General features: G+C 49.6%; 1 protein-coding gene across 3 annotated transcripts in view; it reads right to left on the bottom strand.

The window, feature by feature from the left end:
- si:dkey-3k24.8 (lysophosphatidic acid receptor 6) overlaps positions 1–17,704 on the bottom strand; it is an 86,417-nt gene that overhangs the window by 3,847 nt on the left and 64,866 nt on the right. The window contains exon 2 of one of the 3 annotated variants that reach the window (XM_087982823.1): positions 13,797–13,887. The exons of 1 other annotated variant lie outside the window; for it this stretch is intronic. The gene's annotated coding sequence lies outside the window, so the exon portion shown is untranslated. Of the gene's footprint in view, positions 1–1,487; positions 1,612–13,796; positions 13,888–17,704 lie in introns of those variants that run through there. One more of the 3 variants, XM_043683609.2, reaches the window with a different exon arrangement.

Here is a 17,704-nt window from a genome sequence, read left to right as displayed (position 1 = left end):
ATTCACAACGACGTGCTCACTAATCCAAATCAAACCCTGATTTTCCAAACGCATGTATTTCTTATCCCTCAGAGTCTTCTCAAGTAACTTCCCCTCCCCAGATGTTAGATTTACTGGTCGATAGTTTACACGTTTATTTCTGTAGCCCTTCTTGAATAATGGCACAATATTCGCTCCCCTCCAGTTTTCAAGGCCCTCACCCGTGGTTAACGATGATGCTAAAATATCAGCCAGGGCCCCTGCAATTTCTTCTCTCGCCTCTCGCAGTGTTTATAGATATATTTGTCAGGACCAGGAGATTTATCCACCTTCATACATTCTAATACATCCAACTCCTCCTCTACTGAGATATGGACTGTCCCCAAGGTGTCACCACTAACTTCTTCAAATTCCCAAGTCTTCATGTCTTTCTCCATGGTCAACACATTGAGGACCTCACCCATCTCCTGCAGTTCTACACAGACATGACCACTTTGGTACTTGAGGGGCCCTATTCTCTCTCGAGTTAGTCTTTCCCATTTAATACACTTAAAGTACCTCTTTCAATTCATCCTGATCATCTCAGCCCAGGCTATCTCATGCTCTTTCTCGGCCCTCCTGATTTCCTTCTCCAGTAATCTCCCGTATCCCGTTTGTACCTCCAGGGGTCCCTTGATCCCAGCTGCCTCTACCTGAGCCACTCCGACATCTTTCCAGGTGAAAGCCTCAATATCTCTTGTCATCCAGGATTCCCTATTCCTGCCACCCAATCCTTTCACCCTCACAGGAACATACACACCTTGTACTCCAGCAATCTCCCTTTTAAAGGCCTCCCACTTGCCGGAGTTCCCTGAACCTGCAAACAAACTGCTCCAGTCAACCCGTGTCAGTTCCTGTCTAATTCCATCAGACTTCACCTTTCCCCCAGTTTCCCTCTTGAACCTGTGGACCAGTTTAAAGTTTAAGTTTGCGAAACTGCCGGAGGGGAAATAATATGGATTGTGGATATTATACATCTCTATGACTCGATGACTGGACATGAAGATGATTTTCATATGGAAGGGCAAACTGTGTCAGCGCAGGCTTGGACGGGCTGAAGGGCCTGTTGCTGCGTTGTGACGTTCTGTGTCCCCTTTTTGACTGGCGGTGCTTTAAGCTGATGCTCTCGCCTGAGGGGAAGGGAAAGGTTGAGGAAGGGAATCCTTCCCTCCGCGGGAATCGAACCCAACGCAAACTGGCCAATCAGACTGAGCAACCCCCTATCCACCCCCCCTCCCCAACAACCCGGCCATGATCGGGTAATGGGCTGAAGGCCCTCATTCCTTGCTGTTAAGAAAACCCTCCTGACTCTCTGATTTCTTCCCCATGACTTAACAATTGAATCTCCCAACCTTTCACCTCCCAGAGATTTCTAACTTAAGAAACACAGCTCTCTGCTTTGTAGAAAACTGCCTGGGCACGGCCAGTTCCCCCTTTGCCGGCCACCAGTAGCTCACTCGTTCTTTTACCCGGCAATTTGTCTTTCAGATCTTGATCGGGACCTCACACAAATAGGCACTCCTCCGTTCGAGTAGATTCACACTTGATTTTGCCATGTCCTGCTCGATCACTGTCCTACTGACCGAAGTGCTGCAGGGGAGATTGTGCACCGAGAAATGATCTCCTCCCACTCCCCTCCCACTTGATGTCTACCCTGTGCGTCCAATCTCATCTTCAGAACCAGGCACAGCGCTATTTCCTTCCTCAATGTGCTGCAAACACAGACAGATCTTGCACACATTTCAGGAACCGCTTGTCCTCTTAGCAATTGTTCCCATCCTCCCCACTCCAGTCGGTGAGGAACCCCCTCCTGTACAATCCAAGCGGAGGCCATTTGACCCATAATGTCTGTGCTGACCCCTCCAGAAGGGCATAGAGTCCCGACAGTGCGGGAACAGGCCCAATACCAGCTCTCCGAAGAGCGCCCCCTACCCCTATCCCTGCATTTCCCACGGCTCACCCACCTAGCCCGCACACCCCTGGGCAGTTTAGCACGGCCAATCCCACCCTTGGACCTGCACATCGTTTGGACGGCAGGAGGAAACCGGAGCACCCGGAGGAAACCCACGCAGAGGCGGCAGGGGGGAGCGCGCAAACTCCGCTCAGAGAGTCGCCCAAGGCTGGGATCGAACCTGGCTCCCTGGCGCTGGGAGGCAGCCGTGCTAACCACTGAGCCATCAGGGTCTTCCCCCGCCAACCCCCACAGCATTGCTTTTTGAAAGGCCCGATTGCCCATCATTGCATCTTTCACCAACCATCCCAGATTGGTGTTCCCCTGCCTCGTGATCCTGTTTTTAACTCCACCAGGGAGGAGTGAAGTAGGCCATTCAGCCCATCAAGTCTGCTGTGCCAGTCAATGGTCGGTCTGATAACCCTCAATTCTGCTTTCCTGCCTTTTCCCCATGACGCTTGATTCTCCTTTCTGATTAAGGATCTATCTCAGCCTTGAACGCACCTATTGATCCAGCCTCGAGAGCCCTCTGTGGTGAAGAATTCCACAGACTCGTTCCCCTCTGAGAGAAGAAATTGTTCCTCACCTCTGTCCTAAATGCGTGACCCCTTATTCCATCTGATGCTGGACTCTTCCCCCATGGAGAAACAGCCTTTCCAATTCTCCCCCGTCTGGGCCTCTAAGGATCTTGTCGAATCCCCACAGTGTGGAAGCAGGCCCATCGGTCTACACCCACCATCCAAAGAGCATCCCCATTTCCCCTACCCTGCCTTTCCCGTGGCCACCCTACATCATCCACCTAGCCTGCACATCCCTGGACACCGGGGGCGATTTAACATGCCCAATCTCCCCTAACCTGCACATCTTTAGACTGTCAGAGGGCGAGGAGAGTTTTATAAAATCGTGAGGGTTGTGGACAGGGTAAATAGCCAAAGTCCTTTTCCCTGGGGGGAGGGTGGGTGAGTCCAAAACCTGAGAGCACCCTAAGGAGTAACGTTTTCACTCAGAGGGTGGTGCGCGTGTGGAATGAGCTGCCAGAGGAAGTGGCGGAGGCTGGTACAATGACAGCATCGAAAATGCATCTGGGTGGGTATATGATTAGGAAGGGTTTAGAGGAGGAAGGTGCTGACAAATGGGAACTAGATGAATTTCGGATATCTGGTCAGCATGGGCTAGTTGGACCGAAGGGTCTGTTTCCATACCGTACAGCTCTATGACTCTGTGCTAACCACTGAGCCATCGTGTTTAAGTTCACCCCTTATTCTCCTCAAACCCCATGAGTGCAGGCTCAGTCGACTCAACCTTTCCTCATCCATCCATAACCAAAAGCAACATTCCCTCGAACCTACCGACTTAGCCCGACAGCCTTTCCGAGGTTTATTCGAGGTCATTTAGGGTATTTAAACTGTCAATGGATAGACATATGGATGGGAATGGAAGAGTGTAGGTGAGATGGGCCTCAGGTTGGTTCCACAGGTCGGCGCAACATCGAGGGCCGAAGGGCCTGTACTGTGCCGGAATGTTCCACGGTGTATGTACTGAAAAAAAATAAAACCAGAGGGAGGGTTGCGTGGGCCTGGCCTGATGAACCTTCGCTGTATTGCCTCCAATATATCTCCGATGATAGCAGGCCGAAGCCTGTTCACAGTATTCTTGTTGTGTTAAACTTCTACCGTTTATCGTTTCAGCAAAACCTCCCTATTTTAATATTCCATTCCTTTTGAAATTAAGGCCAACATTTGCCTTCCCTATGGTCGTTATGTGTGATTCATGCACAAAGATCCCCGAATTCGCTTGTTCTGCGGCTTTCCGGAATTTCTCTCTCCAGTTAAGGAACACTCAGCTCCTCTATCCTTCCTGGCAAAGCGCACAGCCTCACACTTCCCCATCTGCCTGGTGTTTGCCCACCTGGCGATATCTCTCTTCCTTCCCCCTTATTTTAGCCGTGATGTGGAGGTGCCGGGTGTTGGACTGGGGTGGACAAAGGCAGAAGTCACATGACACTGGGGTGGACTCGGACAGGTTTTCGGAGCGATGGTCCCTTGTCAGCTGGATTGCGGTGTCACATGCCTTCTGACTTATTGTTGTGACATCCATAGACTTGACATCGGTTTACTCACTTCCCTCATCACGTCAATAGATACTAATCAGGAGAAAATGAGGACTGAAGATGCTGGAGAAGTAAATAGGGTTGCAGGTAGACAGGATAGTGAAGAAGGCGTTTGGTACACTTTCCTTTATCAGTCAGAGTATTGAGTACAGGAGTTGGGAGGTCATGTTGCGGCTGTACAGGACATTGGTTAGGCCACTGTTGGAATATTGCGTGCAATTCTGGTCTCCTTCCTGTCAGAAGGATGTTGTGAAACTTGAAAGGGTTCAGAGAAGGTTCACAAAGATGTTGCCAGGGTTGGAGGGTTTGAGCTACAGGGAGAGGCTGAACAAGCTGGGGCTGTTTTCCCTGGAGCGTCGGAGGCTGAGGGGTGACCTTCTAGAGGTTTATAAAATCGTGAAGGGCATGGATAGGATAAATAGACAAAGTCTTTTCCCTGGGGTGGGGGAGTTCAGAACTAGAGGGTATAGGTTTAGGGTGAGAGGGGAAAGATATAAAAGGGTGTAAGGGGCAACTTTTTCACACAGAGGATGGTGCGTGCATGGAATGAGCTGCCAGAGGAAGTGGTGGAGGCTGGTACAATTGCAACATTTAAGAGGCATTTGGATGGGTATATGAATAGGAAGGGTTTGGTGGGATATGGGCCGGGTGCTGGCAGGTGGGACTAGATTGGGTTGGGATATCTGGTCAGTGTGGATGGGTTGGACCGAAGGGTCTGTTTCCGTGCTGTACATCTCTATGACTCTAAGTCAATGTTGAGAATGTGTGGTGCTGGAAAAGCACAGCTGGTCAGACAGCATCCGAGGAGCAGGAGAATCAAAGTTTCGGGGCATGAGCCCTTCGTCAGGAATGTAGGGGGTGGATGAGAAATAAATAGCGGGGTGGGGGTGGGGGCTGGGCGGAAGGTAGCTGGGGATGCGATAGGTAGGTGTAGGTTGGAGATGATGGTGATAGGTCGGAGGGGAGGGTGGAGTGGATAGGTGGGAAGGAAGATGGACAGGTCAAGGGGGCGGTGCCGAGTCGGAGGGTAGGATCTGGGATAGGATGCAGCCCTAACCACCCCACCCCCCCCCCACTATTTAGCATTCGCGATTTTCCAAATCCCCCTCCCCCTCAGATACAACCCTCCAACTCTTTTTCAGACATTAAGGTTGAGCATTGCTCTTCGGGACAATGTGTCCGGGAATTAATAACTGAGAATTTGTAACAAGAAGTAAGGGGGTGGCTGAAGAATTGGACAAACGTTTCCCTTCACTGCAGAGGATCCTTGTCACAGCCAAGAAATATCTATCTAACGGAAAATGGAAAGGAGTGAGAAACGCACAAAATTGGCAATCTTTAGGAGATTGGGGACTGAGGAACGTGTTGGAGGTGTGGACTGACGCGTCCCTGAATCCTATTGATTTCCAACCTCAAAGGGGAACCTGGTGCTGGAGGTGATTTGAAATTTGGTAACACTCCTGGCAGCTTGTCTGAGGTGGAAAATTAGCCAATCACCTTAGCTTTTAAAAAAAAAGGGAGAGAGACAAACTGTAGGCCATTTGTCAGAGTGAAATGTTCAAAGCTTTTCTTAAAAACATCACAACAGGGCACTAAGGGAAAAAAAAAACTTTGAGGCAGAGTTGACATGATTTTGTGAAAGGGTAGTTGTCCTGAAGTTGGGATTGGGAGCTCCCTCACGAAGTAAGATACTACCTCAAAAGTTAATGTCGAAATCAAATACTCACGGGCTCGAGGTGAAATATTGGCATCCATAAGACAATGAGTATAGGAGCTGAATTAGGCCATTCAGTCCATCAGGTCTGCTGTGCCATTCGATTGTGGCTGATCGGTTTCTCAACCCCATTCTCCCCGTAACCCTTGACCCCTTTACCAGTTAAGAACCTACCTTTCTCTCTCTTAAAGACACTCAATGACTTGACCTCCACAACCCTCTGTAGCCAATGAGTTCCACAGATCCACCACCCTCCGGCTAAAGGGCCGTCCCTTCGCTCTGAGGCTGTGCCCTCGGGTCCTGGTTTCTTCTACTTCTCTGTGCCCTCTCTATCATGTCCAGTCAGAGCCCAGCCTCCATCCTTTAATACTCCCTCACAGACCCAGAGTCCTCATAGGACAAGCCCTTCACCCCTGGGATCAGTCTTGGAACCCTCCTTTGGACCCCCTCCAATGCCAGAACATCCCTTCTTTGACGCCGACTCCTAAAATGCTCATTCTATTCCAAATCCAGTCTGCTCAGAGCCTCATACAGCCTCAGCAGTACGTCTCTGCTCTTATATTCTAACCCTCTTGTAATGAATGCTAGCATTGCATCTGCCTTCCCAGCTACAACTGAACCTGCATGCTAATCCGAAAAGAATCCTGAACGAGAACTCCCGAATTGCTTTCTGCTTCAGATTTCTGGAGTCTTTCCCCACTTAGAAAGTAGCCTTCACCTCTACTCTTCCGATCAAAGTGCATAACCTCACAACTTCCTCCGTTGCGTTCCATCTGCCACTTCTTTGCCCAGTCTCCCAGTCTGTCCAAGTCCTTCTGCAGCCTCCCCGCTCCCTCAACGCTATCTGTCCCTTCACATATCGCTGCGTCATCTGTAAAATGAGCAACAACACCTTCAGTCCCTTCGTCCACAGCGTTAATGTAGAGCATGAGTAGTTGTGGTCCCAGCAATGACCCCTGAGGAACTCTACTAATCACCGGCTGCCATTTTGAAAAACACCTCCTTTGTCCTCAGTGGTTAGCACAGCTGCCTCACAGCGCCAGAGAGCCGGGTTCAATTCCCGCCTCAGGCAACTGTCTGTGTGGAGTTTGCACATTCTTCCCGTGTCTGTGTGGGTTTCCTCCAGATGCTCCAGTTTCCTCCCACAGTCCAAAAATGTGCAGGTTAGGATGAATTGGCCACGCTAAATTGCCCGTGGTGTTAGGTGAAGGGAGGGTCAGTGTGGACTTGTTGGGCCGAAGGGCCTGTTTCCACACTGTAAGTAATCTAATCTAATTTAATCTAATCTAGTCCCCACTCTCTGCCTTCCTCCAGTCAGCCAATCCTCTATCCATGCCAGGCCCTTGCCCTTACCACCATGGGGCTCTGACCTTATGTAGCAGCATCCTATGCAGCACCTTGTTGAAGGCCTTCTGGAGATCCACATAGATCATGTCCAATGGGTCTCCTTTGTCCAACTTGCTCGTTAGCTCCTCACAGATCTATCAGGCATGACCTACCCTTGACAAAGCCATGCTGGCTCAAGTCTTCTTTACTATACACTTCCAAAATTAAATATTGGACTCAAACATTGCACTAACAACTAAGAGAGGCTAACCAGCCTCTAGTTTCCTGTCTTCTGCCTCCCGCCCTTCTATTACATTAGCCATATTCCAGTCCTCTAGGATCCTCCCCGACTCCAGTAATTCCTGAACGGTCACCACCAATGCTTCACAATCTCTCTGTCAGAACTCTGGGGTGTAGGCGTAGGAGAAAGTCAGGACTGCGGATGCTGGAGATCAGGAGTGTGTGTGCCTGAAACCTCGACTGTCCTGCTCCTCAGATGCTGCCTGACCGGCTGTGCTTTTCCAGCGCCGCACTCTCGACCCTGGGATGTAGTCCGTCTGGTCCTGGTCATTTATCCACCTTCAGACCTTTCAGCTGCCCTAGCACCTTATCCTTACACTGTACTCATCTCTTCCCCTGACTTGCTTGAAGTTGCTGGTGCCCTCCACTTGTGTAAGTGATGCCAAGTACCGTTCCAGTTTCTCCATCGTTCCTTTGCTCCCCATTACTACATCTGCAGCTTCAGATTCCAGCAGTCTAATGCCCACTCTTACCTTTTAGCTATCTAAAAGAATCTCATGCAATCTTCTTCTACGTTACCAGCTAAGCATAGCCTTATATTTCATCATCACACACCTCCTCTCATTGCTTTTTTTAGCTGTCCTCTGCTGTTTTTGTGTGTAGTTTTTGGCCTCATATCTCACTGACCCTGTTGAGCGGAGGTTCACGAGAATGGTCTCAGGAATGAAAAGCTGAACATATGAGGAATGTTGGAGGACTCTGGGTCTATACTGGAAGGATCAGGGAGGATCTAATTGAAACATCCAGAATAGTGAATGGCCTGGACAGAGAGGATGTTGGGAAGATGTTTCCCATTGGGAGGAGGGACTAGGACCCGAGGACACAGCCTTAGAGTAAGGGAAAGAGCTTTTAGAACAGAGATAAGGAGAAATGTCTTCAGCCAGAGAGTGGGGAATCGATGGGATTCACTTCCACAGAGGGCTGTGGGGGCCAGGTCATTGGGTATATTTAAGATGGAGATGGATAGGGTCTTGAGTATCAAGGGGATCCAGGGTTACGGGGAGAAAGCGGGAGAATGGGGTTGAGAAACCTATCAGTCATGATTGAATGGCGGAGTAGAATCGATGGGCTGAATGGCCTCGCTTCTGCTCCTATGTCTTATGATTTGTTTTTAAGTCTTCCCTATCCCACAATAACTAACCAATGGAAAATGGAGATTGGACCAACATTGGCTTTTCCAAGTTGGCAAGGTGGAATGAGCGGTGGTTTGATGAGTGAACTCAGTTGGCTGGAAGGCTGCTTTGCAACGCAGGGTGATGCCAACTGAGCGGGCTGGCTGCTGCACTGGGTGAGTTTACCATGAAGACCCTGCCTCCTCAGGCTTACCACAGGCCTGAGGAACGGCGACCCTCAGGTTCAGTTCACCACTAGCTGGTTCTCTCAAACGAGAGCGTGAGACGGCGGTTTGGGAGCGACCCCCCCGGGGTGGGGTGCAGTGGAAATGGAGGGTGGTATTCATGCTCTGACACTGTTCAACTTAATGTTGAGTCTTCCCGACTGGGCAGAATCGGAGATGTTGTTCCTCCAGCTTATGTCAGGCTTCGTTGGAACCTTGCTATAGGCCCTGGACAAGGCATCCTGCTCTATTGGCATTGTTTAACAACTGTCCAGTTACCCAATCCCCTGTTGCCTGTATGGTAGGCAGGGGCTGGCCTATTTTCTACTATTTGCATTCTTAACCACTGACACCTATTTTACATCTCTATCACTCCTCTCTCACCTTTTGCACTCTCTTTGCCACTCGCTCGGGGCGCTCTCGCCATCTGTTGCACATGCCCCTCCTCCCCTTCAGTCCGTACCATAAAGAGCATCGTCTCCCAGTCCTTTTCCCAGTCTGGCAGGAGCAAGGAGGTAATGTTGGAGCTGTATCAGAGCGTTGGTCAGGCCACAGCTGGAGTGCTGTGTGCAGTTCTGGTCACCTCACTACAGGGAGGACATGACAGCACTGGAGGGCGTACAGGGGAGCTTCACCAGGGTGTTGCCTGGGATGGAGAAATTGAGCTACAAGGAGAGACGAGACGGACTTGGTTTGTTTTCTTTCAAGCTGAGGAGACCGAGAGGGGACATGCTTGAGGTGTGTCAAATTGAGGGGATGGGACAGGCTGAATAGATTTGGTCGAGGGGCCAATCACGAGAGGGTAAGGGGCAGGAGATTCAGAGGGGATTTGTGGGGGGGAACAAAAGACACTTTCCCTCAGCAGGAAGCGGGAATGCGCTGCCTGGAGGCGTTCAAAAGATATTTGGATGAGCACTTCAAATATCCGAACACTCCAGGATACGGGACAAGTGCAGGAAATTGGGGATTCGCGCGACTTTAGCTGGAGTTCTGTTGGAACCGATGGGCCGAAGGGACTTTTCAGCTCTGGAGGAATCGACGAAGGTTTTCAGCTCATAAGAAGAAATGCAGAACATTAAGCCTCTCTCTCTCCGTAAATACTGAGTCATTCCTGCTGACTTTCTCCGGTGCTTAGTGCTGTGATTCCACACGGACTGCAGCTCAACAAATCCTTTCCGCGGGGGCAGTTGTAGGGTTGGGCGATACAGCAGGAGAAACCAAGATGTTGACTTTGGTGGCCCCTACACTCCGAGGAACTGCAGATGACCCGAAGCGGGCTAATGGGAAAGCATAGGGCTCAATGGCACCGGGACAATAAATGAAAATTGGCAAGAGGCTGGAATTGGTGGAGGGCGGGTGTCAGTGAGAGTTGTGGGAGCTGGAGGAGAGCGTAGAGTCAGGGAGCAGGAGCCTGGATGATACATCAGCTAGAACATCAATGCTCGAACCTGTTCTTAAGGAATAATGTACTTGGAAAAGCATTCAAGCAAGTCAGCGTGGTTGTCAAACAAGTCAAGCATCTGTATCCCTCTGCTCCCCACCTACTCATGCATCTTTGAGCTTTACAAAAGGGTGAAGTTAGGGGCTTGTGGAGCTAGGGGTAATTTCTTAGAATCGATGGAAGATTGGTTAGTGCACACAGGACGCAGAAGACAGCCTAGAGTAATGTTTATCCAATTTTACTGAGGAGATTGGTTGCAACAATGATATAGACGGGGTAAGACAAGTGGGCAACAAGATGACAAGTGTTAGGCAGGGGACTTTTCACCTCAGTCTTGAGAATTGTTATGCCTGGGCAGGGATGAATATGTTGCAAATCTTTACAGACTGTATTCTTGTTTTGAGATGCACTCTGAAGGTTTATATGTTGGCTGCCAAAGAGGATTCTGGAATAGAGACGTTGGGAAGTTATGTTGCAGTTGTACAGGACGTTGGGTGAGGCCACACTTGGAGTATTGTGTACAGTTTTGGTCACCTTGCTGTAGGAAGGATGTTATTAAACTGGAAAGAGGGCACAACAAGGATGTTTTCTGGACTCAACGGTCTGAGTTACAGGGAAGACGTTGGACAAGCGAGGACTTTTTTCCTTAGAGCGTGGGAGACTGAGGGGTGACCTTATAGAGGTGTATAAGATCACGAGAGGCATGGATAGGCTGAATGCACTCAGTCTTTTCCCCAGGGTTGGGGAATCGAGGATTAGAGGGCATCAGGTTAAGGTGAGAGGGGAAAGAATAAAAGGGAACCTGAGGGACAACGTTTTTACCCAGAGGGTGGTACGCAGATGGAATGAGCTGCCAGGAGAAGTGATTGGGGCGGGTACATTAACAACATTTAAAAGGCATTTGGACAAATACATGGAGAGGGAAGGATTAGAAGGGTATGGGCCAAGTGCAGGGAAATGGGGTTAGTGTGGATGGACATTTTGGTCAGCATGGACCAGTTGGGCCGAAGGGCCTGTCTCCGTGCTGTAGGGCTCTATAACTCTAAGACTCATTTATCTTTTGTGACTGCAAGCATGGATATCTTCAAGATATTAACAGGAAAATACGTGATCGATAAAGGGAAACTATTTCCACTGGTCGGGGGTTTAAGAATAAGGGGATATAGACTGAAGAATTAAGGTCAGACCATTCACGAAAGATGTTAGGAAGCACATCTGTACACAAGGGGCGATGGATCTTTTGAACGCTCTTCTATAGATGGCGGAAGATGATGGATCAGCTGTTAATTTTAAATCTTCGATAGATAGGTTTTTGTTAAGCAAATATATTAAAGGGTGTGGGTCAAAAAATGACGGTTACCTCAGATTACAACAGGATCTGGACCAGATGGGCCAATGGGCTGAGAAGTGGCAGATGGAGTTTAATTCAGATAAATGTGAGATGCTGCATTTTGGGAAAGCAAATCTTAGCAGGGCTTATACACTTAATGGTAAGGTCCTGGGGAGTGTTGCTGAACAAAGAGACCTTGGAGTGCAGGTTCATAGCCCCTTGAAAGTGGAGTCACAGGTAGATAGGATAGTGAAGGAGGCGTTTAGTATGCTTTCCTTTATTGGTCAGAGTATTGAGTACCAGAGTTGGGAGGTCATGTTGCGGCTGTACAGGACATTAGTTAGGCCACTGTTGGAATATTGCGTGCAATTCTGGTCTCCTTCCTATTGGAAAGATGTTATGAGCGTCGGAGGCTGAGGGGTGATCTTATAGAGATTAACGAAATTATGAGGGGCATGGATAGGGTAACTAGGCAAAGTCTTTTCCCTGGGGTGGGAGGAGTCCAGAACTAGAGGGCATAGGTTTAGGGTGAGAGGGGAAAGATATAAAAGAGACCTAAGGGGCAACATTTTCACGCAGAGGGTGGTGCGTGTATGGAATGAGCTGCCAGAGGAAGTGGTGGAGGCTGGTACAATTGCAACATTTAAGAGGCATTTGGATGGGTATATGAATAGGAAGGGTTTGGAGGGATATGGGCCGGGCGCTGGCAGGTGGGACTAGATTGGGTTGGGACATCTGGTTGGCATGGACGGGTTGGCCGAAGGGTCTGTTTCCGTGCTGTACGTCTCTCTGACTCCATATTGAGGTAGGCCACAGATCAGCCATGATCTCATTGAATGACAGCACGAGCTTAAGGAGCTGAATGGCCTACTCCAGTTCCGAGGTTCCTGGAAGACGGCTTAAGTTGCTGGATGTGAAAGCTGGCAATGCACGGCATCCGAGGAACAGGAAAGTCAACATTTCTGGTCAAAACCCTTGGTCAGGACTCATATTGACTCTGACTTCCAGCATCTGCAGTCCTTCCAAGCCAGACAACCAGAGACTCCTTCCCAGGACAGAAATGGCTATCACGAGGGGACGTTATTTGAAGGTGTTTGGAAGAGAGTTTAGGCGAGATGTCAGAGGTAGGTTCAGAGAGTGAGAGTAGAGTCAGAGACATTAGGTGACTCTTGGGTAGGCCCATGGATGACAGTACAACGTAGGGTCTGTAGGTTAGTCTGATCATAGAGTAGGATGAAAGGCCGGCACAACATCGAGGGCCGAAGGGCCTGCACTGTGCTGTCCAGTTCTATGATCTATGTTTCCGTCTCCGCCATCTTAAGTTCCTGGAAGTTTACACCATTTCCAACTCCATGCCATCCCCCACTAGCTATTATCACAGTGGCTCAGTGGTTAGCACTGCTGCCTCACAGCGCCAGGGAGCTGCGATCCATGGAACCCCTACAGTGTGGAAACAGGCCCTTCGGCCCAACAAGTCCACACCGACCCGCCGAAGCGCAACCCACCCATACCCCTACATTTACCCCTATACCTAACACTACGGGCAATTTATTATGGCCAATTCACCTGACCTGCACATCTTTGGACTGTGGGAGGAAACCGGAGCACCCGGAGGAAACCCACGCAGACACGGGGAGAACGTGCAAACTCCAGACAGACAGTCGCCCGAGGCTGGAATCGAACCTGGGACCCTGGTGCTGTGAGGCAGCAGTGCTAACCTCTGAGCCACTGTGCCACCCTCAGGCGACTGTCTGTGTGGAGTTTGCACATTCTCTCCGTGTCTGCGTGGGTTTCCTCCGGGTGCTCCGGTTTCCTCCCACACGCCAAAGATGTGCGGGTGAGGATGAATGAGCCATGCTAAATTGCCAGGCGAAAGTGAGTACTGCGGATGCTGGAAACCAGAGTCTAAATCAGAGCGGTGCTGGAAAAGCACAGCAGGTCAGGCAGCATCCGAGGAGCAGGAAAATCAGGCAAAAGCACTTCATCAGGAACCATTTTCCTGCTCCTCGGATACTGCCTGACCTGCTGCGCTTTTCCAGCACGACTCTGTAATCTAGACTCAAGCTAAATTGACCATAGTGTTCAGGGATGTACAAACTAGGTGGATTAGCCTTGGAAAATGCAGGGTTGCGGGAGTTGAGTCGGTGAATGGGATGCTCTTCGGAGGGTTGTAGTGGACTCAATGGGCTGGCGACACTGAGTGGCCTCTATGGAGAATTAGTCTTGAAACTGAGAACCCCATGTTCCTAACCTGTAACCTCAGCCCTTACCTGGGTACCAGGGAATGACTGTTATCCCCAGCGAACGGTGAAAGAGCACTGTTTACCATCCGTTGGACGTCAACCGTCTTCTGTTCCTGTGCTGAAAAAAGGTTTTGTTGCTGTGAGAGAGAGTGTGGGTTGGGTTTCATCGGGAATCGAACGTCGATCAAAATTAAATCTGCTGTGACAAAACCTGAACCAAAACCAAACTTCAGAGGAAAGAACGTGTCCGTCAGCCCTTTCAAGAACTGGGATCGCTCAGTTCTTTTAAATGTGCGTGCGCGCATACAAATTAGGGACAGCTGAAGGCCATTCCGCCCATCGGGCCTGAATCAGCCCACCCCATGACCCCCCCAGAGACAATGTTATTTTCTGCCACATTTCTGTTTTAAATGGGTGAGCTTAGACTTTTAAAGTGTCTCCAGGTTCTAGATGCTTCCAATCGCCCTCCCCATCAACACCCCTCCAGGTCGTACATGTTTCTAACAAGTAGTCTCTTACGCTTTCCCAACTCCAGCAGACACTAGTCCAGCCTGCCCAACCTATCCTCATAAAGCAACATCCCCATTACAGATATTAGTTTGTGATACTTTATCTGAACTGTCCTCCAATGTGTTTTTGTCCTTTTTTATCAGATTAAGTTCCCTACAGTGCGGAAACAGGCCCTTCAGCCCAACAAGTCCACACCGACCCTCCGGAGAGTAATCCACTCAGACCCATTTCCCTCTGACTAATGCACCTAACACTACGGGCAATTTAGCGCGGCCAATCCACCCTAAGCTACACATCCCTGAACACTATGGGGTAATTTAGCATGGCCAATCCACCCTAACCTGCACATCCCTGAACACTATGGGGTAATTTAGCATGGCCAATCCACCCTAACCTGCACATCTTTGGACTGTGAGAGGAAACCAGAGCACCCGGAGGAAACCCCACACAGACACGGGGAGAATGTGCAAACTCCGCACAGACAGTCGCCTGAGGTGGGAATTGAACCCAGGTCCCTGGCGCCGTGAGGCAGCAGTGCTAACCACTGAGCCTATGGAATGGAAGATTGAGTTTTGATCAAAGGATTGACTGATTGATTGATTGATTCCTCCTTAAGTACGATCCATCGAATCCCTAGAGTGTGGAAGCAGGTCCAATGAGCCCATACCGACCCTCCGAAGAGCATCCCACCTCATCCCTGTAAACTCTGCCTTTCCCATGGCTAGTCCTAGCCCGTGTACCCCTGGAGCAACTTCGCATGGCCAATCTGTCTAGTGTGCACATCTTTGGGAGGACTGTGGGAGGAAACACACACAGAAGGTGTGAACTCCGCACAGGCAGTCACCCGAGGCTGGGGGTCGAACCTGGGACCTGACTGCCTGACTGACCTTCTGTGATTCACGCACTGGAACACCCAGATCCCTTTGAATCTTCGAGTTGTGCAACCACTTAGATAATAGGCTTTGCTTTCATGCTTCCCGCCAAAAATGGCGATTTCCCCCCACGTTTTCCGCACTCAAGCCGTTCCCAATCAGTTGTGCACATCTGATTGAAAGAAACGCACAAATTGTCAGAGTGTGGAGGGAGGCCATTCGTCCCACTGTGTCTGTACTAGCCCTAGGAGCCTCTTCATTCCCTTTGTAGTTCTCTTCTGTCCTCTTCACAACTCACTTCTTACCTTTGGGCCTTTCGTCTAAAGGTTGGTGAACAGTTGCAGTCCCCGAATTGACCCCCCACTATGTGCACCACTTGTTACATCTCACCAGGGAGATAGGAGACTCTTATGCACAATGTCTGATTCCAGTTAACCAGCCAATCTTTTATCTCTGCCGAAATACTATTCCCTACTCCGTGAGCTTTGATATTCGGCATTAGCCTTTGATATGTTACTTTGCCAGAAAGGAAATCAGAGATGATCGAGCGCAGTCGGAATTTATAATTGGATTGTCGAGTTTGGAGAAGGGAATCCATTCAGGTTTCGGACAGAGGGGGAGATGCCACAAGACATTATTAAGCTGCAGAGAATTCAGGAGAGATCTGTCGGGATGTTGCCAAGTGCGGAAGGCTTGAGTTATAAGAAAAGGATGGATAAGCTGCGACTTTTTTCACTGGAGCATAGGAAGTCAGGGGCATGGATCGGATAAATAGACAAGGTCTTTTCCATGGGGTGGGGGAGACCAGAACTAGAGAGCATAGGAGAGGGGAAGGGACCTCAGGGGTGACTTTTTCACACAGAGGGTGGTATGGAATGAGCTGCCAGAGGAGGTGGTGGAGGCTGGTACAATTACAACATTTAAGAGGCATTTGGATGGGTATATGAATAGGAAGGGTTTGGAGGGATATGGGCCGGGTGCTGGCAGGTGGGACTAGATTGGGTTGGGATATCGGGATGGAACGGGTTGGACCGAAGGGTCTGTTTCCGTGCTGTACACCCCTACGACTCTATGACTCTAAGTTGAGGGACGATCTTACGGAAGTTTATAAAATCATGAGGGGGTATAGATAGGGATAATGGAGGTGACTTTTCCCTAGGATGGGGGATTGCAAGACTAGGGGTCACATTTTTAAGCTGAGAGGTGAGAGATTCAAAAAAGACACGAGGGGTAAATGTTTCACACAGAAGGTGGTTGGCGTGTGGAATGAACTTACTGAGGCAACGATGGGTGACGCTATGGTTACAACATTTAAAAGATATTTGGATGGATACATAAACAGGAAAGGTTTGGAGGGATCTGGGTCAGGAGCAAGCAGGGTGGCAGCAGTTCAGTTTGGGATTGTGTTAGGCACGGACTGGTTGGACTGAAGGGTCTCTTTCTGTGCTGGTTGACTCTGCAAGAGAAGGTGATGGAAGCTAGCGTGGCTTAAAGTGTGCGAAACAACGCAATAAACAGGTCAGGAGACAATTCTGAAAGGAAATTACTGACCTAGGTCGGGTTTTGTTTTTTTGGATTGCCTGCACTTTGCACTGATGCTGTGTCGCAATGACTCATCTTGCAACCAAAACAGTTCTGTGGCTTGATCGAGCTGGAGAATACAATTACGCAGCCCTCAAAATTATTTAACTTGTGAAGAACCACAGCGATAATTCACCCACGAGCTGTGCTCTCTCTGAAACAACAGCCACAGAATGTTTACATGAAGCCCGTGGGAAATGGTCCAAACCATCCCTCAGTCATTGGAAAGGACAATGTGTGTGTGTGTGTCTGTCTGTGTGTGTGTGTGTCTGTGTGTGCATGTGTGTGTGTGCGTGTGTCTGTGTGTGTGTTTGTGTGTCTGTGAGTGTGTGCATGTCTGTGTATGTCTGTGTGTGTGTGTGTCTGTGTGTGTGTCTGTGTGTGTGTGTGTCTGTGTGTGTGTGTCTGTGTGTGCGTGTGTCTGTGTGTGTGTGGTTGTGTGTGTGTCTGTGTGTGTGTGTCTGTGTGTGTGTCTGTGTGTGTGTGTCTGTGTCTATGTGTGAGTGTGTGTGTGTCTGTGTCTGTGTGTGCCTATGTGTGTGCCTGTGTGTGTGTGTTTGTGTCTGTGTGTGTGAGTGTGTCTGTGTGTGTGGCTGTGTGTGTGTGTCTGTGTGTGTGTGTGTCTGTGTGTGTGTGTGTGTCTGTGTGTGTGTGTGTGTGTGTGTGTGTCTGTGTGTGTGTGTGTGTGTGTGTGTGTGTGTGTGTCTGTGTGTGTGTGCGTGTGTGTGTGTGTCTGTGTGTGTGGCTGTGTGTGTGTGTGCATGTGTGTGTGTGTGTGTGTGTCTGTGTGTGTCTGTGTGTGTGTGTGTTTGTGTGTGTGTGTGTTTGTGTCTGTGTGTGTGTGTGTGTCTGTGTGTGTGGCTGTGTGTGTGTGTGTCTGTGTGTGTGTGTGTGTCTGTGTGTGCATGTGTGTGTGTGTGTCTGTGTGTGTCTGCGTGTGTGTCTGTGTGTGTGTGTCTGTGTGTGTGTGCG

The sequence above is a fragment of the Chiloscyllium plagiosum genome, unplaced genomic scaffold (genome assembly GCF_037043375.1).
Source record: "Chiloscyllium plagiosum isolate Xiang-an unplaced genomic scaffold, Cpla_swu_hap1 HiC_scaffold_44, whole genome shotgun sequence".
Taxonomy (NCBI): Eukaryota; Metazoa; Chordata; class Chondrichthyes; order Orectolobiformes; family Hemiscylliidae; genus Chiloscyllium; species Chiloscyllium plagiosum.
This window is presented reverse-complemented; position numbering and strand designations above follow the sequence as displayed.